The 24,573-nt window shown below is 39.6% G+C and overlaps 1 protein-coding gene across 8 annotated transcripts in view; it reads left to right on the top strand.

Annotated features, from left to right (window-relative positions):
* The window catches only part of DLG2 (discs large MAGUK scaffold protein 2), a 673,276-nt gene that overhangs the window by 589,052 nt on the left and 59,651 nt on the right, over positions 1 to 24,573 (top strand). The window lies entirely within an intron of this gene.

The following is a 24,573-nucleotide window of genomic DNA, read 5'->3' as shown; positions in this document are numbered from 1 at the left end:
TTTGGGGTTGCTGAGCAATCATGCAGAAGGGAGCTGTTCTTTACATTTCCTGAAGGCCTATGAAATTGTACCTCATGCTTTAATGTAGGGAAAGCATTTGACTCCAGTGCATTTGCAGCTTAAAATTACAATAATAGAATAATTATGATGGCCTAAGTCATCCCGTTTTTCCTATGAGCAAAAGAAAGTAATGTTAGAAGGATGTATTCCCTGTTTCTATTCCCTTCCAGGCCCCTGCTGAGAACACCTTGTCTCCTGGGGTGGAAATGGAAATAACCCTTGTGTATTCCCATTACATAAGGGTTAAATGCCTCCTGGACCACAAGTCCCCAAATGAGACATGGAACAAGGAAGTTGTTTCGCACAGTGAGAAATGAACATTTTTGTGGATAATTCTTGTACATTGAAGGATGGTAGACTGCTAAACCTGCCTGGAAAATTTCCTCACTGTCACCACTACAGACATCTAATAATGGATAGTCCTATGGTTAGATCAATAGTCATAGATTCAGAAAGCTGGAGGTTTTTTGCTTCTCTACCAGGCCATTCCCATGATGCCCTAGGGGCATTTTCAGTAGGTCAAGCACAAGCAATAACTCTCCTGCAACTTTGCTGCCAGAGCACATGGCTGGCTCCTGCCTAGCTTGCCATCCTCCAGGACTCCCAGGGCCTGCAGAGCTGCTCCACAGGGTGCCAGTCCCTGACCCATGACAAAAAGGGGGTTAGTCTGTTCCAGGTGCAGGACTTTGCATTTGTCCTTCTTGAATTTCACAAGGTTCCTGTTGGCCCCATCCGTCAGCCTGCTTTGGTCGCTCTGGATGTCAGCCCCACTCTCAAGTATATGAGGTGGACCCAGCATAGTGCTGTCTGCTCACCTGATGAGAGTGCACATCTCACCTCCTCCAAGTAGTTGATAAAAATGTTATACATGACAGGTATAGACCCCAGGATAGACATCCCAGGATACACCTCTTTGATACCCTACCTAGTAGAGTACAACTTATTAACCACAACCCTCAGAGCCTGATATCCAGCCAATCTTTTACCCAACTAGTTGTCCACCCATCCAGACCATAATGCCTAGCTTGGATACAAGAATGTTTCAGGATGCAAGACACAAAAGTCTTGTAAAGGTCAAGGCAGATGATATCCACTGTTCACTTTCATCTACAATCACAGTCATTTTATTCTAGACAGCCATCAGGTTGCCCAGGCGTGATTTACCCGTTGTCAGTTCATGCTCAGTGTTCCCAGTCTTCTTTTTCTCCTTCATATGCTCAGAAATGTGATGCAAATGGACTTGCTCCTTGACTTTCTTATGCACAAAAGGAAGGTTGATCAGCCTGTAGCTCCTCATATATTTTATCCTTTTTTTGAAGATGAATTTGACATTTCCAGTCATCAGGGACTTCCCTTGATCTCCACAATCTTTCAAAGATGACAGAGGCCTGGCTGTGATATTGGCCAGTTCTCTCCACCCCTTTGAACACAGCTTGTCAGGTCTCATGGACTTACATGGATCAAGTTCAGTCCTCAACCACTGGTCATTCTCATTACTGAACCCTATCTTTCACCTTTACTTGCATTTCCTTTGTTCAGGCTTTCCCTGCCAATGTAGGCGTAAAAGCTCTTGTTGAGGTTGACACTCCTGGCAACCCCCAACTCAAACAGAGCTTTGGTTTTCCTGAAACCATCCCTTACATGCCTGGGCAACATTGTTAAATTCCTCCTTTGTAGCCTGTCCCTGCCTCCACCCCTGTATACTGCATTTTTGCATATAACATGGGGTGCCAATGATCAAGGATCACACAGTAGTGTCTGCCTAGTAGCTCAAACTTTTAAAAATGTTCACATCTTTCTTTTACTCACATTTTATCTGTTCTCTATACATTAAATCATGGTCTTTTGCAAGTTATTTTCCATCATGCCTTTTTTATGCTCTAATTGGTTAACATACATGAAATATACATATGAGTCAAAATTATTAACATCACTCTGTTCTGTTCTGTTCTTGCTCTATCCATCTCTTTAATGCTATATTTGGATGGTTCCTGGTCTCAACATCTTTCTCCATAGTATACTGCAGGTACCTTGTGTAGATTTCCATTAGTTCTTTGATGAACTACAGACATCTTGCTCATTAATCCATCATCTAAGAGCTCATCAGTCATGCTTTTCAGCTCTTCATTACTTCAGTAGCACAGCTACAGTCATTACGTTTCACTTGTTTCAACCCTGCACAGCCGTGGTTTTTTGTCTGTCTGGAACTCAGAGGGAAGTGGATGGGGTTTTGGCCGTCTCAGGCTCAGGCTGTAATGCACAAACCTAGAGAATGTTCACTGTCATTGTAGTTATAGACATATATTATTTTTTGGGGTTGAGTGGGAAGCAAATTAGTGAGACTCCACTGTTCAGTACTTGTTCCCCAGGGCAGTGTTTTGAAATTATAGTCCATCCCTTGAGGTACATTTCCACTCTTGTAGTCCAGTTTTGTATTTCAAATTAATTCTTCTAGCTTAATTTGGATTCAGTCCTTGCTGTGTTTCAGACAGAATAGGATTACACTCCTCTAAAAGATTACTCCATTCAGGTCCTTGCATCAGTATTCAAATAAAATGGTAATTTAAAAAATGTACCTTTATCAATGATGTATTTTAGTGTTCTAAGAATTCTGCTCAGTTGAATAACATCACAATTCAATTCCATATAACAAGAGCATCACAATAAATTCTCATCCATTCAATAATATGACCATTTTCTCAAATTTCATAAGACATCAGCTAAACCATACTTTAACCATCATGAATGCCTTCTGCTTTCAACCTGTCTTCTTCTCAAACAAATCATCCCTCATAATTAATTAAATGGGATGATGGAAACAGAAGAATTTTAACTACTTGAAAACATATTTCTACACCTAATACAACCATACAAATAATGCTGTTTCAACAGCATTCCTTTCAGATTCATGTTAACTGGAAATGAAGAAATGCTTAAATTGTAGCAAGACATGGTAGTATGACAGTTCCCATGTTTTTATGTTCTGATTTTTTCAGGCTGTCCCAGACCTTTGTAATAACATAAATCTTTTAATTGCTATCACATCACTCCTACCTTAAATTAAATCCTATTCTCATCCCTATGCTGTGTAGGCAGAAGATAATCTCATTTTGTTTAGTAAACATCTAGGTTTTGTTTAGTGAAACTCAGGGATGAGCCGCTCCTCTTAATGACAGAGAGCAAAGTAAGTGAGCTTTGCGATAATCCCATTTGGTGACAGTCTGTGAAGAAGGTTAATGCGTTTTTTGTAGGACTTTCCCAGTATTTGGTCTATTGCATGTGCAGCAAATGCTGTTCTTTACCTCTTTTACCTCTTAAGGGAAAGCCTATGAGACTTCTTTCCATGACACCATTTTCAAAGTGATGTATTGATTTATTTTCATTGATCTCACTGCGCAGTGTTTAAGGAATTGATGTTGCCATTCAGCAACATGGCACACTCTTGTTCTCCCTCAAGTCAATACAAAGTGGGTCAGACCTTGAACCACCACTCTCCATACTGAACAGTTTTCAGTGTCACTCAAGGAGAATTGACTTCTTGGTCAAAGCAGAGAATCTAGCAGCCTGTATAAAAAACATTATTGCTGATTAATGGGGGGAGAAACTTAGAACTGACTTTGTTAAAAGCATTTTCCAAGGTGGCTTGTAGGAGCAAGCAATCCTCAGGAAGGGGGTGAGGATGCAGAAGCAGTGAGTGTAGCTGACTCAATTATTTAACCTGTAGAACTGATAGAAGTACACACAACTTTCAGGCCATAGTATGAGCTACAGGAGCCCAGCTTTGGCATCACAACATCTCATGGTCTATAGAGGGTGATCCAAGGTGCCCAACTTATATAAATTCTGTGTACAGTAAATAGAAGTGTTGAGTAGGGAATTCAGTTTTGCTGTGCTAAGCAGGGAGTTTGGCCAAATGCATCCTTAATGGAGCTCCCTTACAGAGCACGGCAACACCTTAGGGATGGGTTAGGTTCAATCACTGTGCCCTGGATTTAGCTTAGAAGAAAAAGTAAATGCTGGAATGTGTCCGAATTCTCACTCTTGCCGAAAGCCTGGCTTCAGTCTCTGTATTACGTACCAACCCTCCTGGGAATTTGAGAGCAAAGTTGTACAAGTGAGGATAGGCACTTTACTGAGCAGTAATGTCTGTTTAAAATGTAAGAGGAAAAGATGGTGGCGATGATGGTGTTCCTCACATTTTGCAAAACACCCTGGCAGGTGCATATCCCTGTTCCCTGCATTATTGCTGTTTCAGTCAAAGTCAGCCTGGAATCACTGATGACAGTCAGGACAGCTCATTCACCACTTCATTCCTCACACCTCAGCCTCCAGCCAAGGGGTCCCCACCAACTTATTTCTCCCAAACTTTAACCTTCTTGACCCTTCAGTCACACTGCCTTTTCAAGGAAAGGGGTGAAAAATGTCCTTCCCACAGATGGCAACCTGGTGGTTAAGGCACTTTATGAAGATGAGAGAGTTCTGTCTTTTAATCCCTTCAGTCTGCTGAGGGAGCTGCATGTTTATCTCCCACTTCCTGAGTCAGTGGTGTGTTAAAATCTTGAATTTCCCATACTCAAGTAAGTTTCTAATGACTAGACTACTAGAAAAAGGTGAATTTCCTAGCTGCATTTTTGAATAGGAATAGCCTTTCTTGTTTTTCTGCATTCACTTTTCTATATGTTTGTTAAGCATATTTGAAGCATTGTAAGATTGACCCCTTTAGGGTTTAAATGCAGTCAGGATATTTCTTTGCTTTTAATGCAAATTCCATAAATGTTTAAATGAGAGAGAGAGAGATCCAACTTCTCATAAATACGCAAGAGCAAATGTAGTCTAAAATAGTTGGTCTACTGAAGGGAGTAGGAACTCTGAATTTTGCAGTAAGGCCTTTGTGCTTAAGATCCACCTAAGCCCATTTTAGGTATTAAAAATAGTCAATCTGAATCTTGTTCTCAGCTTTGAGTAACTTTCAGTCTCCAGAAAGTTTCATCATAGACTGTATTCAATACCCTTTTACCTTACTGTACTTCAAGCAACTATCAAAGAGGTAAGATTAGAAATGGTTCTGATTTTCAGGATCATCTGAAGCTTTCTGAATAGTGATCATCAAGAAAGTCCAAGGTAATTACAATCACAGTCATAGCTATATCTCAAACAAATCACAAGCCAGCCTGGAATTTCATGCCACTGTAGAGCCCTCAGAGCTGCCATTTTCTCCCAAAGAAACCCTTAAACTAGCAGGCCATTTTAAAGACAATATCAGTGATTAGCAAAGAAAATATCATAGTTAATTTGTGAGGCACAGTCTCATTAATGAATTCATTTCACTCCAAAATAGGAATTCCAGCTGCTGCAATGTGTTATGTTAGATATGGCTATATCTCACCAACAAAAAGATATAATTTCTAAAAATAAATTACTGTGGCACAATTCTTTGGGTATGACTATGTAATCCAGATAATCTGGCAGCCTGGTTTGCACCCAGACCCTTAATTGCTTACATAGTCCTGCTCGTTTACTCTCAAGCTCTCTTTCAGAGCCAACTAACCAGTTCCCTTCAAGACCAAATGTGGATAGGTTGTTTTTAGGATAGATCACTCCAGAGATTTCTTTGGGCAGCATGGAGAAGACATCACTGGGTCTGGTTCCCTTTGCATGACACAATCTGGCAGATCTTCACTTGGAGACCCCCCCCCCATACACCTTCATGCACCTTGTTTAGGACATGCAGCGCTATTCTGGTGTCATGCTGTAAAACATGGTCTGTGAGGCTACAACACACTCTTCACATTACTTCAGCCACTTTGAAGAGGAAGTATAGCACATTCATAAAGTAATTATTTCTCAGGGCCGTAGGATGTGGTATGGTCTCAGAGCAGCCCTGAGCCCAGTGCTGAGCAGTGTGGATCATATCTGCTAGAATGGATTAGCCTTGGACAGTGAGGTTGCAAACTAGTTGGCAGGACTGAGTGCAGATATGTGGTGCAGATATGTGTCTTACTGCATAAACATAGCCTAATAATAAGGCGTCTGCATCCTTTTGTAATGAACTTCTTTTAGGAAAAGTGTGCAGATTCAAAAAGATCTTCAAGACAAACGTCTCATTCTAGAGGAAATTTAGTAGACGACGAAACTGCACATCTGGCTTATGTTGATTCAGAAATGTCAGGGTATTTTTACATAGATGTCAAGAGTTATAAGAATTACTTCCCTCCTTTCCCCCAGTCTAATTATTTCACACATGCCCAACACTTTCTCTCCAATCTCTGTCTTGTGAAGGCCAGTTTCATGGCATTTGTAGCAAAGATGTACTGTTGTTTCTAATCTTACTTCTCTTTAAAATTCTGCAGACACGGCAAAAGACCCAGCAGCTGTTGCTTTAAAATGCAGATAAGTAGGACACTATGCCACTCGCGGGTGCCATCATTACAGACCCATGTTACTGATTTCTGTCAGCTAGAAGTTAATCACTTCATTTTTTACCCTGTCAATCATTTAGCAAGAGACAAGAACAAATACATCTTTAGGGAATGCATGGCATCTTATTTCTCCAAGGCATTTTTTGCATGAACATTACGGTGATATTTCTATTATTTAGTTTATTATGAGGTGTAAGCATATAGAAATATTTCTTAAAACACTTCTTTAGATGTTGCTTCAGCATTGATTTAAAACCCAATTTAATAGTTTATTTTCCCTAGAAATGCAAACATTTTTACTGATGAGGTTTGAGAAATAGTTTCCATGAAATTCCCCTTCTACTCATATTTTTACCCAAAGGCAAAAGGACCTTGATTTTCAGTGGGAGATTTTCTCTAAAAATGATGAATACTTGGATTAACTGCAAAAAGAAACATGGTGCTGTATAAGGACATTAGATGTATGTAATATTTGGTTAAAAGCCTAATATTACTGTGCTAGGTTAGGAAGATGCGTTGTATCCACTGTCTTGCAAACTTAAACATATATAGGTACTTTTTTAATTTTTCTATGTGCTAAGTCTTGTACCAGTGAAATTCTGTAACAAAACAAAAAATAAATTGTAGTTTTTAATGAAAACAATGAATCAGTAAAATTTGTATTTCAGGAAGATTTTTCAGTGCCCTTAGATCTGTGATATGTTTTCAATCCGTGTAATCGTGCAACACTGGTCGATAGTGGAAAACCAAAAGACTACCCAAAATAATACTCCATAAAATGATTTAAATTATTTTTATTTAAAATCCTTAGTAACTGTGCCAAGACTTTCAGATAAAAATTAAGTGCACCATCCCTTTAAACCTAGCCATCAGAAGAAAGGAAAAGGGAAGGGCATTGCCTGAAAGAAATGTTTTGATAACGACATCATAGGCATATCCATCTCTCAATTAGTGTTTTTCACATCTCTAAGCTTTCTCTGAAGGAAGGACTAGGTGAAGAAACAGATGCAGACAGTGATTTATATAGCCTGCAGAAAATTGTTGACCGTGGGAGTAGTCGGTTCCTAATGCTCAGTTCACAGGCCGCTGCATCGTGTGTGTGCAAATGGGGTTTCAGCTTGAATTCCTTAGTTGGTTTCTGCAAATATGGCAGAACATAAACATAAAAGTTGTCTTTCAAGCAGGTTGTCACAAGGCAAATGACTACTGTTTCAAATTATAGAGATCAAACCCAAGCCCCTGTGACGTAGAGTGAATGTGTGAAGGTGAACATGACCACCAAACTCTGTTGGACCAAAGGTCCTTCCCACCCATTATTCTGTCTCAAATAGAATCTGACAGCAGATACTCAGAGACTATAAAAATAGCCCTTGATGGATTCTTCTCGTCTTTGGAAGAATTTTTTAGGCCCATTTAAATTTTCAGACTCTACAGCATCCACTGGGTAATTGCATACTGTACATTATCTGCTAGTGGTTAAATTGTGATTCCCTCCATTTCTTTTATGGTGGAAACAGTGAACAAGTGTCCCCTACTCTCTCTTGCCTGAACTTCATAATTTCATTAACTTTTATTATACTTTCTCCTTGGTCATCTTTTTTAAAGCTGGGAAGGTTTAGTCTGCATAATCTGCCCCTGTGATAAAATCGCCCTTACTGGCCTTTCTTTTCCTTCTCTGCCTTTTCCAGGTCCTCCTTGGGATGAGGAGATCAAGTCTGTAGTAGAAGTGTGTGGGTGTCTGCATCATGGTATAATAGCAATGATTTCTGTTTAGTTCTTTAATAATTCCTTAAATTGTAGGAACAAATTTGCCTTACTCACTACTGCCAAGTATTAAATTCATGTTACAATATACAAAGTCTCCATAATTTCTTCCCTGGGGAGTAATTACTTAGTTAGTCTATATCAGTATGTACATTTACCAAGGACTGATATTCCCCATGCCTCACTTTGCATTTGTAGACATTGAATTTCATCAAGTATTTTATCATCCGGTCACTTGACATTTTGAAATCTTTTTTAAAGTCTTCTCAGTCAGCTTTTGGGTTTGCTACCCTCAATACTTCGGTGTCTTCAGTAAATATTATTGCCTTATTTTTCACCGCCTTTTCTAGATCACTTATGGAAATTTCTGTGTTGTGAAAATGAAGTCTTGTTTGTTAACCCTTGTTTCCTGTCCTTTAAACATTTACTAGTCCTTCAGTCCTAGACCACTCTATCTTTTATATTTTATGATTTTTTTTTTGGTAAGGAAGTCTGTCATAAGCTTTCTGGAAATCCAAGTGATGTTCCTGGTCCATGAGTTCTCTGTTCCTCTAAAGAGGTTAAGTCGATCTAGCTGTTACTCAAGTCAGATTTAATTTATTTATGGTCTCCCTTGAAAAAACTGGCTTCTTATTTTCCACTTCCACGTTTGACTCATTGATCTCATCCTGGTAATTTATTACTATTCATTTTATTGATTTTTTTATTAAACTTTGTCTACTGACACATCAAGTGCAGACGGTTCCATTGATTTGACAGGTCTGAAAGGCTCTTCTGTGGGTTCATCCTTGAACACATCCTGGAGCTGATTGTAAATAATTCATTTAGCTTTATTGCTATGGCCTTTTCCTTCCGAAGCTTTCTTATTACACCCCAATGCCCTGTGTAATTGGTATTTAGTATCTGAATGCTGCACAACCCTTAGTGTAGTTATCATAATTATTCTCCTTCGTGGTAGGGAAATGCTATCCATCCTTGCTTTATAAAGACAGAGGCAGGATCACAGAGACAGGCATTTGGTAAAGGATGCTTAGTAATGAAACACTCAGGTTTTCAGTTCCTCAAAATTATCTCCAGCTTTGAGCACAGAACTCCCAAGGACTGATCTCAGTGGCTAACAGGTATCTGCTTGGAGGGGGGGAGATGAATTGGGTGCCAAGGATTGGATTCATGGCAGCAAGTACATTGAGTGTTGGAATACCTACAGCAGCCAGCCAGAAAAGCTAAGAAGACAGAGATGTGTCTGAAGCTCTGACTGCTGTTGGTGTCTGTGACTGAGAGCTGGAAGTGACTCCTTGCTGCCAGTCTTATTTTGGTGCCCGCCACTTGCTCAGCCAGGAGTTAGGTACTCAGGTTCCTTCAGGCTGGTCTTACAAAGCTGCCAACAAGCATTTGAGGAGATAGAAGAGTGTATCAAAGGTGCTGAAAATAATGTCTTAAGGCTAGGACAGCTTTTCTTTGTCCCGTTCTGTACCTTGGTCATGAAAGCATTTGAAGGGGCACATCCTCTTCTCCTCCATGTCCCTGCAGAGTCCGGCAATGCAGAGCCTTGCCTGCCCCAAGAATCTGCTGGTCTCTGAACAGAGTGAGTCCAGACTCGGGTGCAGGCTCACTTTGAGATTATCTGGAAGCATAGAAATCTCCACTGTTGCATGCAGGAGATCCCTCAGCCTTGTGTAGAGGGAGGAACGTTAATACAAACTCTTACAAACAAATGAAGGAAGTGAAAAATTTCAACCCACCTCACTAAAGACCAGTAATGCTATGGGACTGATAAATTAGTGGCAGTAAATTATTGCTACAGCTGCAGGAGATACAAAGATTTTCAGATGTGGCCTTGCTATGTGGGGTATTTGGGAAGACTTTTTGAAATTATCCCTCAGAGGCAGTTGCGTGCTGCAATGAGGGTTTGCTTAATGAACAACTTTCTGGTAAAGAAGATCATGCCTGTATCTGTTATTTAAAGGAAGAGAAACTCTCACTCTTAACTTCAGGTAAGGATTTTAAGATACAGATTTTGAGATCATAAGGCAAAGGAATCTTTGAAGATAAATTAAGTTTTATACAGTCTTTTTTTTTCATTTATATTTATTTAATCACATTGTATTTTGTACTGACTTGCTTTTTTATATAGATAAAGCTGCTCACCACAATATAAGCTCACTCTGGAGTCTTTCCATTGACTTGGTTCATTTTATGGAGCTTAGTGACAGAACTGCAGTGATAAATCACAGCTATGGAAAAGAAATATTTCAGACTTTGCTAGAGAAACAGATATTTCTTTGGCTGATGTTTGATGCGAAATACTCAGTTAATGAGACAGAGACATAAGGAAAAGTATTCAAAAGATGGCATTTGCATTGATAGTCACAAGTTGTGTTAAAACAACCAAAAAGAGTATGATCCTATAAGACCAGGGGTGGGAATGGTAGAGTTGAACAAAAGAAGTATTTCAGTATTGATGTAGTAAAATTATTTAAAGACAACACATCTGGGAAGCAGAGGCTTTGGTGTGGTCAATCTTCAAAGGTAGATATGCAAAGGGGATTTGAAACTTCTATTTCACTACTTATTGCTGTTTAATGCAACACAGCACTCTATATGCTATAGCAGCTTTTGGGTTGCTGAAGTAATTCTAATCATCAAACACAGCCCTCGATCAAGGAGACACAGCATAGCGCTGGTCAAATTTTTTCTGATATAACATTGGGATTGACACATACGAAGAAACAGCATAGCTCCACAGTAATTGTCCCTCCCTGTGCCCTCTGAGTTTTACCAGCTCCTGAGACATCTGGCAGTCCATGGGATGCCTGTGCAGGATCCCAGCTGCTGGGAACTCCTCTTCCCCCACTGACTGACTGGTAAGAGTCATCACCTACATGTGATGTCATCAAACTGAAGAGTTCAACTTGATTCTCCTTAAGCTGCAAGTTTTCATAATTTGTCACCTGCAGATATTTCAAGTGCTTGATTTTTTTTTTTCCATCTAGATTGCTTTGTTCATTTTTTTAAACACTGAAAAGTTTCCATGGCCTTTCTCCTGTCAGCACTAATGCAAGCCATGCAGGCAATTTCAGTTTCCTGCCTTCTGTATCTATTTTCCTCTATAAAAGTGACCAGCTCAGAAGAAAGGTGCATGTAGCCGTGTGGCAGTGGTTAGCAGCAGATGTTTAGGGAACATATAGGAACAGGGTACATATGGTCTGATCCTCTCCCTGCTGTACACCACAGCCTTTATTCAGCATCTTCATTCAGCCCTTAAATCACCCAATAAATTGCATTGCTGTTTCCATGTTGGAAGTGAACAAGTATGAAATTCCTACAGCTTGCAAATGAGGCTATGAAATACTAAAAAAGTCTAAGAATTAGTCCAGGCAAAAAAAATGTCATTGATGAATATTTCAAACAATCTTGTGCACATGAAGTGTAAGAAAAACATCTCTTCAGTCAGAGACATTTGTTTGTTCGCTTTCTTGCTTGTTTGTTTTTCCATGGCTCCCTGGGATGTCAGAATCAAAAAAAAAGAATTTACTTTTGGGTCTCTATTCTGTTATTTGTAAGACTCAATTCATTTTAATGGCACAGTTTTTGTATAAGCAATCACTAAATGACAGTGTAATTTACACTGCAGGCTTTTCTGACAAAATGTGTAGCTTCAGTAGATGCTTCCTTCTATTGAAATCAAAGAGATTTCACCCTTTATGTTTAATTTACCCATCACAGACATTGATATGGCCACTTTACCATACTCTCTGAGCACTTCACAATACTCTCCTTAAGTATTCTTATTTCACAAGTAGGGAAACAGGACATTGAATTAGATAAATGTTCACACCATCTATATCAGCCCATTTTTCTCATTTAATGCAAATGCTCTGTATTCTTCCTTTCCCATAGGTATCTAGCACTCTCCTTTACTGTCTAGGGAGTTTAGATTCCTCTAATAATCTCTGCATTGCGCCTAATTTGTTTTCCCAAAATGTGAACAAAAGAAAGCCCTCTCTACTCTAAGCCCCCAGCCACACCAGGGGTGCCTACACCTCCCAAAGATGGCTACCAGACACACTGTAGTTCCCAAACTGCTACGGTACAGCCATATCAGCTGTGGTGAGGTATGGCTTTAACTTGGCTTTAGTGCTTTCAAGATTGGGTTAGTACCAATGCACAGTTCTGGAGAACATTACCTGAAGTTGTACCTAGCTTGAGCATCTTCGTACCATCCTCAGTTGCATACATCAAGGAACTTTTAAGCAAAGTGAATTATTTTAACCTACTGCAGAAAATGTTGTCTCTTGTATGCCAAAGTCTGACTGTCATTTTATTCAGAATATAAACTAAAAATTCTTGATATGCCCAAAAGTGATAAACATGATCTGAGATAAACTCCTGTACATTTTATACTTCAGTTCTTCTGAATAAATATAATCATAGGTAATTTGTTTGGAGGAGACCATCCTGAGGTTGTATGTCCAACCCCCTTCTCAAAGCAGATTCAACTTCAAAATTACATTAAGTTGCTCAGGGCATTGTCCAGCTGAGTTTTTAATATCCCCCAGCACTGCAGAACCTCTCTTCACTGCCTGCACCAATGCTCACCAACCTCCTGGGGAGATTCTGCCCTCACCCACACATTCAGAGCAGCTCCACTAGTGATGAACTGGTCCCCGAGTAATGCAAATGTGAATGTGGTCCAGCACTGTTCCTTAGTCCTACATGGTCCATTATATCAAGGACTGGATCTTCAGAAAAGTTCGTGTCGTGCTTTCTATGAATTTCTCCATTGGGAGAGTGGGATTTGCTCCTCCTCCTACAGTGGAAGCAAGAGAGTTGACCTCATGCATCTTCCTTATTAATGACAAGGTTTGTTGTTATTGTAGAGGCTTTTTCTCCCTCAAAACAGAGTAGAGTAGGATAGGATAGAATAGAATAGAATAGAATATATTTCAGTTGGAAGGGACCTACAAAAATCATCCAATCCAACTGCCTGACCAATTAAGGGCTGACCAAAAGTTAAAGAATGTTGTTAAGGACATTGCCCAAATGCCTCTGAAACACTGACAGCTTTGGGGCATCAACCACCTCTCTAGGAAGCCTCATCAAGTACCTCATCAGTGTCAGGACCAACATAAGATGAGGAAAATTTTGGATCAGCCCATGATGATCATGACACACAAAGCCATGCTTGTTAAACTGATCTCTTCTACAACTTTCCCTGCTACAAAACCCTTTTTGTAAAGGGAATTATTCAATGTTTTAAAAAAAAGAGGAAAGATGCCAGCATAACCTATAAAGCAGGGAGGGAGTTACTTTCATTTATAGCTTCGGAAGACATAAACTAGAATTTTATCATTGCTGCCTCAGTCTTGTATTTCCTGCACACACAAATCTAACATTAAGGTGTGTCAGTTCCAGCTTCCAGCATGACACAATCATTTGATTTAGGCTTAGGAAATGGTAGCAGTGTGTGAGGTTTCAAACTGAGTTTTACATCCTGAAATGTGCAGTAAATTTTTGTAAAATAAATCTGAGCAATATTAGAAAAGCAACTGCATCCATGAATTATTTTCTACTACATACAATGTGTTATGGCACAGATAAGTCTCAATGCATAACTTTAAGTACGTGTAATCTGCTTGAAATTGGTCAGATTACTCAAATGCTAAAGAAAATTAGTTTAGGATCCTGACTCAAGAGACTGCTATTATTACTTTGACTAAACTTAAGGGCATGGCTTTTGATAAACATTTCCCATCTAAAAATTAATTGCTAAGTAGACATAGGGGCTCATGGTAAAAAATAAATTCTGCTGGACAGAAGAATATTTTAAAATCAAGATAAATTTAAGACAGCATAGGTAGAAACTTCACTGCACAGGGAGGGAGAAGAACACAAGTGGTTTTCCTGGAAGATTTATTTTTAGGCTTTTTATTGCCACAAACTCATTTTAAATGACAGTATTAAAATGAAAGGTCCCAGTTCTGTTGCTTAGTGTCCTTGCTTAAATTAGGAACAGCATACAGAATAAGGAAGTATCATTATGGACAAACCCATCAAAACTCTGAGCTCCGTTCATGGTACAGGAAAAAAAAGCGGCTTATCCCAGGCCCTAGCACCATCCAAGAGCAAGGAATCAAAGCGGTTCTGTTACTGTACCAGACCTTCCTCTTGCCAGCCTCGGAGCAGCTTAAGGCAAATTCTGTCAATCTTAAAGCTGCTTAGAGTAACATTTTCAAAGCGACTTAGCAATTCAAAGTCTAATCTTCATTGAAAGCCAACAAAACCTAGGCTCAGATGTGCTTAATTTACCTTTAAAAATGGGATGCAGGAACTTCTGATGTTATCCTTAATCCCGCTTTTGAGTGCGTGAGAGCCAGGGCTCCCAGGGAAGGGGGTCGTGCACAGCGCAATGGAGCGAATGATGAGCTCCAAGGAGCTCAGTGCAGCATGGGCTTAATTTTGTGTCTGAGCAGCGGAAGCTAAGAAGTTTAGCGTCATCCTCTTGCAACTTTGCTTAATAAATATTAAAACACGTATTGCCGCCGTTAAATATTTTTGGTCATAGTGGTTGATCAGCATTTTTTTCTTTAAGTGCGTTTCTAGAGAGGATTGATAACCACACACCGAGTAAAACCACCAAATCTAACCAGTAAAAAGAGGAAACAATCACAATATTTTGACATTGATGAGGTGACACCAAAGACTATTATTTTTATTTGCCCTTATTGGTTTTTTTGGTTTTGCTTCTACATATTCTGGTATGTTATTTTCAAACTTTTCTCCATGAGAAGGGGACAAAAATGAAAACCGAGATTTTGAAGTATTAATTTCACTCCAAAAGATGGAGGTTTATAGGAAACATCATATACCAGGGTGGTTTGGTTCAACCCAGTCACAGAATAAAAATTAGTGGGATAAACCTCTTTATGATAGGTGAGGGTTGATAGATCAAGGAATCCACAGAACTGGTTGACCAAATTGTACATCTTGTCTCATAGTTCTTGCTCTTTCAGATGACTTTCTGCATTATTTCCATTACAGTTCAGAAGATTTAAGCTGAGTTCAGGTCAGGCCTTCGGCATTGTTCCATATCTATTGCTCTCTATAGAGTTACACATTGTAAAGCTGAAGCCTTTAGAAATTTCATGTTTGGCCTCATGAACTGGAGCTTATGTAGTCACTTGACCTTTGTGCCATAAAAATACAGTTTTAGGCTTTGATAGCATTTGGATCTTGCAAAATCACCCTTTCTCTTTAAAAGAGACAAAGTCAAAACCAAACATTAATTGCATTGTTTCCTGATGAAGTCTGTGCTAAAACACAAAGGACTCACTGTATCAGCAACCTCCCACTGACCGAGTAAACTCTTGATGAGCTCTTCAAGTTTTGGCCTAGAGACAAAAGGATTTTATGATTTCTCAAATACTTGCATCCAGCAGAGTTTATGGATTTAGTACATTTCTCCACATTAGGCAGGACAATTAATTTCCATAATAATTTTCAGTGGCTTTCCGTGGTGTAATTCCTGTATGCATGTGACACCTCATTATATCAGAAGAACCTAGTCAGCGAATGCAATAACAATGCAAATCCAACTTCTAACTCTTTCATTGTCAAAGGACAACATTCGAGGCCAAGCAGAAACCATTACTAAGAAAGAGCTATTGCAAAAGGATATCTTGACTTCTCCAAAATGCCCCCTCTCATTAAAGACAGCAGCTAAGGTTATGTCTCATTAATACTTTCTCTTGGTTTTGTTTACCTACACTTTTTCAACAGCTGGAGAACAATTCCTTTTCAAAAATAATCTCTAAAGGTTGCAATGTATAAACAGAATTATTATGACATGAACAAAAGAGCACTTCCATGCTAGGAAAGTCTGTAGACTTCCCCACATCTTACACTTCTTCCTCAGAAGTAAGTAAGAATATTCTGACTGACAATGCTCTGGTATTACATGTTGATTTCTGAAAAAAAAAAAAAAAGAAAAAAAAATTAATATTCACTTTGCTCCTGTAACTGTCTGAATTTTGGCTGGTGGGATATTTATCAGTACTAGAGTCATTGTGTCTGGTCCACCTCTTGCCACTCTTTTTGTCACCATTATGTTCAAATTATACAAATCATAAATGTGGATCATTTTTCCGTAGGAAGGCTTTCTCCTACTTTAGTTCTCCAGATGTCTAATATCCTTGTCCAAAAAAACAAAGAAGCCATCATATATCTGGCTGGTAGTAATAATTATGTTATCAGTGGGGTTCTTTCATGTGCTGAAAATTTCCTTTTGGTTATAACTCAGTGGAAGCACAATGAATTCTGTGGGCAGCCTGGCCACAATGTAATTTTAAAAGCTGCTAACAGATATGGGTCATGATTAGGTCTAAGAGAAAGCAATTGCAAGCTACAGGGTATCTGGGACCTAAAAAACCCAATTACCCAAATCAGGTCCTTGAGAGCTATTGTAATATTTAGAACTATCATAGACCAATTTTTTTTAAAAAAATAAATGCAGTGATTTTTTACAGTGTATTCTGTATTAGAAGGGAGATACATATGGGAGCATGGAGAGTCGGGGGTGGCTACAAGCAGTGCTGCACAATATTCTCTTAAAGTCTCATTGTCTTTGAAAGAAATATTTTACTTTACTTTATTTTATTTTATTCTATTCTATTTTATTTTATTTATTGGGATGGTTGGGGTTTTTTTGGTTTTTTATTTCATTCTCCCTGGGAGAAAAAATACCAAAATGAATATTCGCAGACAGTAAATAAGTTACTATTTCTTTAAAACTAAGAATTACAGAATTACTCTTTGGCTCTTGTGTCAAACTGTGCAACCCACAGGTTGCAATTTCAGGTAAATTACCCTGTAGTTTAAAGTATCCTTGATTTGACATCCAGTCACTTTTCCTTTCTGGATATGGATAATCTTAAATGTCACAACACAGGAATCTGTGCTGAGAAATTGCACAGACTCCTTAGACAGAAACCAGAGATGCTGTCAAGTGGCAGCTTCACTTCATTCGTGTGGGGGGAAAAAACAAATCCAAGAACTTGAAAATTTCACATAGTTTTGACGCATAATCCTCAGGCCAGGGCAAGGTTGGACCTTGATGGACAAAGGTTAACAGTTGGACTCAATGATCTCAAAGGTCTTTTCCAACATAACGATACTATGAATCTAAGGTTAGTGAAAAATGATCTAATTTCTTTAAAAAAAAAAAAAAATTCCCAGTTTGCTGTGAAATTCAAATCTCACTCACAAGTTTAGGGTTTTATTGTGAAATTTCACACACAACTTTGGGAGTGCTGAAGAAGCACTCTAGAATTGAGACGCTACTGCAGATCTTCTCTGGAGTTTTCAAAATACCTAAGGCTAAATCAAATTAATGTTCTGACCTAACGCTCTCCCAGTTTTGAAGCAAACCTCAAAGCTGCAAATCTGGAATACGTTGAGTACAATGTAGATGTATATAAATGCCACTGCATTCATCACAGATGAAAGTGGCAGCTCAGTAGAGGGGAGGGGAGAGGATCACAGTATCTTTGAGTTTTATGTAACAAGTCAAATATTCAGATTTTTTTGTTGAAACCACATTGTTGTATTATACTCCTAATAAAAGCTAATAAAACAGTCACCTCCCACTCTTTCAGAGGAGGTGACAGTGTACGTCTGGATCATCCCTGGCACAGGGGGCTATTCTGGCAGCCTCCAGTTATAGCAAGCAGCACTTCAGAGCTTCCCACACCTCATAAGGAGAGAGTAACTTTTTTCTACAGTGTACATGTAGGATTTACCTGTTCAGCTTCTCCAGATGGAGACAAAGCTGGGAGGAGAAGGTGAAAGTGTTTATTGATGTGCCACTATGTGAAAAATTAACCCTTTTAATAGCATCTTAATTGTATTGCAATGGCTGCTTCTCTCGCAGTGCTGCTGTGCTCTCTGTTGTAGCTATAGCAATGAATTATGCTGGGGTCTTTTTCATTTTCTTCTAATGTTTTCTTCAAGCTGAGCCCATAAGTGCGTGGAAATATGTGTATTACTGAGAGTACAGAAAAAACAGCTATGAAACTTGGGGTCTGCTTCTGACTCTGATGCTGAATTACTGTCTAAACCCTGGCAAATGATTAAATCTCAGTGCACAGAATTTCCCCATCTGTAAAAAAACCCAATGGGGCAAGAGGTAGGATAGGTGTGGAGAGGAAGGAGAATAAAGTGTCTCTTCGTTATGATGATGCTATAAAGCCTGATGTCTGAGAATCTCTGCTAAGGATTTTTTCAGAGAAAACAGTAATATCCTTAAGTGGTGTAAATGAAGATATGCTGGCAGATTGCACAAGAGTTAGGACTGTTTACAGAAGATGAAGATCTCTCTTGCTAAATGTTGTTGTCGTTTCATAATCAAGTAAATGGCAAAGAGCAGTCTGTAAATTTATGTGCAAACTCCCATCTGTGCCAGAAGAAGAAAGTAATTTCAAAGATGCAAATAAAGCTGCCATGTGGTACCTGAACTGTATCAAATTGAGATTACTGGCCATAGTGCAGTTATATGGGAGTTGAAGATTTTGGTGTTTTGCACTGAACATGCAGGGACATTCAGCAAAATATATTGCTGTGCTGTAAATGCATTAATATCCCTTGCCTGGCCAGGAAGATTGTGAATGCTGCTAACTTACAAATGGTGTTTACAGCATTAGCCAAAGAAGCTAGATTTCTCTGTTAAATTCCCTTTTCACCCATAGGCTTAGCAAGAGCACTTAGTCTTTCTGTATCCTATTTTTCATTCTTAAAATGCTGGTAAGGGTGGTGGGTGGGTGCCAGTAGGCTGCAATATATGGGGACTGCACAATGAACTGATTTGCTGCTTCCTTAAAGCTAATATATTTTCTCCTATGTCAAACATTTATTACTCCAGCTGCAAGAATAGGTGCTATTAGAAATAGAAATTTACTGTGCACTGCAACTTAGCTTTTGGACATACCTCAAATGCTGAAGTATTTACACTAAATGGAGGTAAAAAAATGCCTCCGTTTTAGTGGTCCTCACCGCCATGTGGACACCTTTGCATGTTTGGCAGTATATTATAGCTTGGCACTTGGCAGTGTCTTCATTTCAAACAATTTTTAAGCAATGAGTTTTGATGCTGTTGTGAAATGCTTGTCTCGTGTTGTGGGTTCCTAAAAATGATTAAGAAGCACCCAAGCACAAAAATAAAACCTGTTAGGTTCTATCCGTATTACTGCTGGGATTAGCCCAGTGTAATGATCACTTCTGAAGTCTGCAATAATGTCAAGGAAACACGACTCACATAGTCTTAAATATTTGTGATGTTCAGCTTGGTCTGAATGTTTACACCTTCCACTTCACTTCTCAGAACAGTGTTTCTTAATTTTCTACAAGCAGCAGACTTTCACCAAGAAGACAGCAGCAACACTTAGCACTTGAATAGCACTTTTCACTTTCAAAATGTTGTACAGATGTTAAACATTTTTTCCAAATCCATGCAAACACTGGGAATTGAGGAAAAAAATTTAAAGATGTTAATGGAAATTTGGTGCATATACGTTAGGCCTTTGATAATCACAACCACTCTTATTCTTCTTTTTCTAATAAGGGAACTAAGATGGACGAATCGTGATATCACCACATCTGTGTAATTAGTTTGTAGCAAGCTCTGTTCCCTATTTCAGTGTTTCATCCACATGTCGGAGTAATAACTATATTTGTAACCTCAAAACGTGTAATCTATCCTGTGTAACCCAAGGTCTTGTTTGTGAAATGCACTGTCTAGAGGATGGCAAACCGGATTTTTCCTGATGCTGGTGTGATCACAGCATTGGTGACAGCTCTGAAATGAAAGTTAAATAATTTAAACTGATTCCTTTGTTATTAAAAATTGACTGTCCTAGTTCAAAAGTAGACTTAATCAGCTGACTGGAAAAAGAGCCCTTAGTGCCATAGAGAAAGCCTTATAGAGCTCTTGGTTCTGTCCTATATGACCTAAAAAAAAGCTGAACGGTGGATGCAAGCAGCCAGCTGAGGATATAAAACACCTGAAAGAAGAAGAACTGCTCTTTAGATGCGCTTTTATCAGTTGTGGAGAAAAAAAGGAGAAGCTGTTAATATCCAAGCCTGTCAGATAAGTGCCATTAGAAAGCTGTAAGGTTATCGAGCTTATTATTCTTTAAAATTGCAGTAAAAGACACTAAAAATGAGTTGTGGCTCAGTGCCTTGAAGAACTGCCCAAGTAACCCATGAATAAGCAGACTCAGCCATATGAAAACATATAGTCATGTTAGCAAGCTCGGAAAGCTCTTTAGCTCTACTGAGCAGGCTCCCTAGCACCTGCACTGTGTGTGCTTGTATTGTGTGGAGGTACCTCCAACTTGTCACAGAGAGAGGGACACTGTGACATGTCCTCATAGGTTAAATCCTCTGGCTTGTTTGAATAACACTTCTTTGCTGTTTCTTTTAGACATCTCGTTTTGGAAGAGTACTTGTTGCCGGGAGTTAGGGCAGTCAGGTCCTGATCATGTTGGTCCTTCTCTAACTGGAAGGAAAATCAGTGCTCATCTCTCAGAGAGGGGTGGGACGGTGGGTCTCCTGCTGGACTGGGTTTCTTATGTCCTCACCTCAACACATAAGATTCTGCAAAGTTGCTACTACATTTTAGCCTTTCCTCTGATATTACCCTTGCCATGGCAGAACCTATGTAAGGTATCTAACATACCTTAGTATGTTGTCTGGTCATTCTGTGATTCTGTGACTCCGTGATTCTGTAAAGAAGCTTGCATAGATCAAATAGACTTCACTGGGAGCTGAACTTTCCTCTCTGATGAAAGTTTCAGTGCCTGCAGGATGTAGTATGGCATCCCGGGAGACTGGGTTGCCATTGTCCAAAATCATCAAAGAGCAAAGAAAAAAAAATTCATCTTTTCTGTCTGCCTTGCCTGGTTCTTTTACCAAATAAGAGGTCTGGCTGCATTCATTTTGTATCACTTTAGTTGACACTCAACAGATGCAGATGTGGTTTTACCTGCAAGACTGAGCATAAACAGAAGTGGGTGCTGCTCATCAGGAAGAAAATTAGAAATGACATGTCAGCCTCTTAAATAAGTAAAACTACAGCTTGGAATTGGACATGTAGAGAACCAAATTGTACTTACGGCCCAGGAACTGAGAGGAGGCAGGGAGGATGAGCATGCCTAGGTGTCTTTATTGCCCAAGGTAGTCATGCTAACTTTTACACGAACACAACGGTGCCTAGAGTGAAGATTTGTTTTCCAGCTGGGCCAACTGCCAACATGCAAACGTATGTTTTACAAAGCCAGCAATGTTATTAAAGTTGTAAGCTTAAATACGGTTATGTTATCAACTTAAACCTGGCTCTTAATTTGAAATGCTTAGGAAAGAGCACTGAAGTCAGCTCTCATATAATCTTCATTTACTAATGGAGTAATCAACATCTGTAGAGCATGCAGCCACAAAATCTCTCACTCAGTGAAAAGTGTGCTCAAAAATTCTCTTGTCTAAGATCTGTAATCTCATTTTAATTAGCATTGCACATGATTACTCCAATCAAAGAAAGTCAGTGGCAAACATTGCCATCTGCGTCCGTCGTTAACATCAGCTAGCATGATGGCAGACATTGATTTTAAGTTAATTCATGGACTCTGAGGTACAAATGTCTGTTCAAGGACAAAGAGCACTACCCTACTTTCTTTCTGCTACTTTGCTTTTGAAACACACTTGTCATCTTAGAACTTGCCAAAGATGGAGTGTTTCCAGTTTGGCATGTTTTACATCTGGGATGTGACAGTCTTGCATATTCTCTGCAACAGAAGATATTGTCATTTGTTTTGAGTAATTTAATTATGCATGGATTCAGGATTGTATCACATCTGCCCACTCTTCAGCATGGCTGCCAACTGTGTGGTCAGGGTTTTGAGATGTTGATAGGCTTCTCTGGCAAGATACACAAAGTTTTGTGAATTTTTAAGGCAACAAATATTCAATACAGTGATAAAACTCAGACCACTGCATGCGCATAAGGACAATACCAACAGCATGATATGTTGTATGCCCATTTCTGTGGGCATTGCCATTTCTCAGTCACAACAACCCCAGGCAATGCTACAGGCTTGGGGAAGAGTGGCTGGAAAGCTGCCCAGCAGAAAAGGACCTGGGGGTGTTGGTGGACAGCCGGCTTAACATGAGCCAGCAGTGTGCCCAGGTGGCCAAGAAAGCCAAAGGCATCCTGGCCTGTATCAGGAATAGCATGGCCAGCAGGAGTAGGGCAGTGATGGTGCCTCTGTACTCGGCGCTGGTGAGGCCCCACCTCGAGTGCTGTGTTCAGTTCTGGGCCCCTCACTACAGGAAGGACATTGAGCTGCTGGAGCGTGTCCAGAGGAGAGCCACCAAGCTGGTGAGGGGTCCAGAGAACAAGTCTCATGAGGAGAGGCTGAGGGAACTGGGCATGTTTAGTTTGGAGAAGAGGAGACTGAGGGGGGACCTCATTGCCCCCTACCTGAAAGGAGGTTGTAGAGAGGTGGGTGTTGGCCTCTTCTCCCAAGGGAATAATGGCAGGACCAGAGGAAATGGTCTGAAGTTGTGGCAGGGGAGGTTTAGATTAGATATTAGGAAGAATTACTTTACTGAGAGAGTGGTCAGCCACTGGAACAGCCTGCCCAGGAAGGTGGTGGAGTTGCCATCCCTGGAGGTATTTAAGAAACGTGTAGATGTGCACTTCAGGGCATGCTCTAGTGGCTGAGATTGTAGGGTTTTTTTGTGTGTGTATGGTTGGACTCAGTGATCTCAGAGGTCCTTTCCACCCATGACAGTTCTATGATTCTGTGATTCTCCAGTGATCAGGTGTCATTAATTGGTTAAGAAGAGGTGACTGATGATACTTAGCTGCTTCTGGATTTGTGTGCTGCTTCATCATATGTCCTCACAGAAAGCCTTATTTGAGAAGGCAGCAGATGACCTGCTACTGATAAGAATCCCTTATGAATGTAAATTTTTACTGAGATATAGCCAAGTTTTTAAAGGATTTCCACCACTAAGCCATTCAAATTTTTCAAAGGTTACATGCAGCCAAGAACATTTACCAAGAAAGGCACAAGCATATCTGAGCTCATGGATTATGTAAAATTCAGCAGGATTATTTATTGTCTTCATCCTCAGAGCAGGGAATTATCTGGGCTTTTCTGAAGATGTTAGTACATGACTGTAAACTCTTTAAGAGACGACATATCCCAAATAGCATTTTTCCTCCTCCTGAACCAGACCTTTCATGCAGGATGAGAGCTTTTGGGAGCTTTTAAATTATTTTGGTTGCATAGTTACAACTCTGATAACTTTTTTTTAAAGTTCTCCTCATTATGAGAGGTAGCCTTGAGTGTTTTAAATCTACCCATAAAGCTCCTATAATCATTCTCTGCAATTACACTACAATGCATAACAATTAATTATATCAAATCCTTCTCACAGAAGTGTTTACCAGTGAAGAGATTGCCACGGCTTTATTTCTGACAATAAAAGAGTGGGAATTATTATACCCCTCCTGGGATTTTACTGATCTAACATTTCTGTAGTCAGGATGATAATCATATTATTTTCCCTATAGGAAATAAACATCAGTTCTTGACAGGCATGATTGTTAAACAATATTTTACATGGGAAAAATAAATTTTTTCCTGTAAGAAACCAAGATTTGGATTTTTAGCTAGGTAATTCCAATGAGCAACCTGCACTCGTGTCCAGCCTTGCTGGGATTTATGTGCAGGGTCTTCCCCTGAGAAACTGGAGTATGTCTACCCTGAAGCCTGCTGGTGTAGGTGCTGAGGTATAGGTAACCTCAGACGAGGCTGAGAATTGGTATTACTGTAGCTTGGTAGTACAGAGCTCAGGACAGGCTGGAGATCTTTCCCAGCATCTGGATTGAATACTTAGGTAGTAAATTCATGCTGAGCTATACCCAGCCAGAGTTTGGTAGCCTTAAAGCCAGCTCTCAATTTGTGCTTATAGAGTCCCCAGACTTATATATATGTCCTATACTAATACACATGCTATACATGGGACTTTTTCATATAGGCATACCCAAGGCAGAGTTCCACTTCAAACTGGTGGAAAACATCTTCATCATCAAAGGAAATAGCTAGGGCTGCTTGAGCAGGTGTTGCAGCCCATGGGGACTAGATGTGGGCAGTGAAACTCGTGGTGCTCCTTGCACCTTGAGTGCATCTGGAGGGATGTGTGTCAGACTAACACTACTCTGGTCAGAGTATCTTTCAGTTTAGTTTCTAATTTGAGGAATCCAATCTGTGCA

Source organism: Numenius arquata, chromosome 1 (genome assembly GCF_964106895.1).
Source record: "Numenius arquata chromosome 1, bNumArq3.hap1.1, whole genome shotgun sequence".
Taxonomy (NCBI): domain Eukaryota; kingdom Metazoa; phylum Chordata; class Aves; order Charadriiformes; family Scolopacidae; genus Numenius; species Numenius arquata.
Note: the sequence above shows the minus strand (reverse complement) of the source record. Positions and strands in the feature narration are given on the sequence as shown.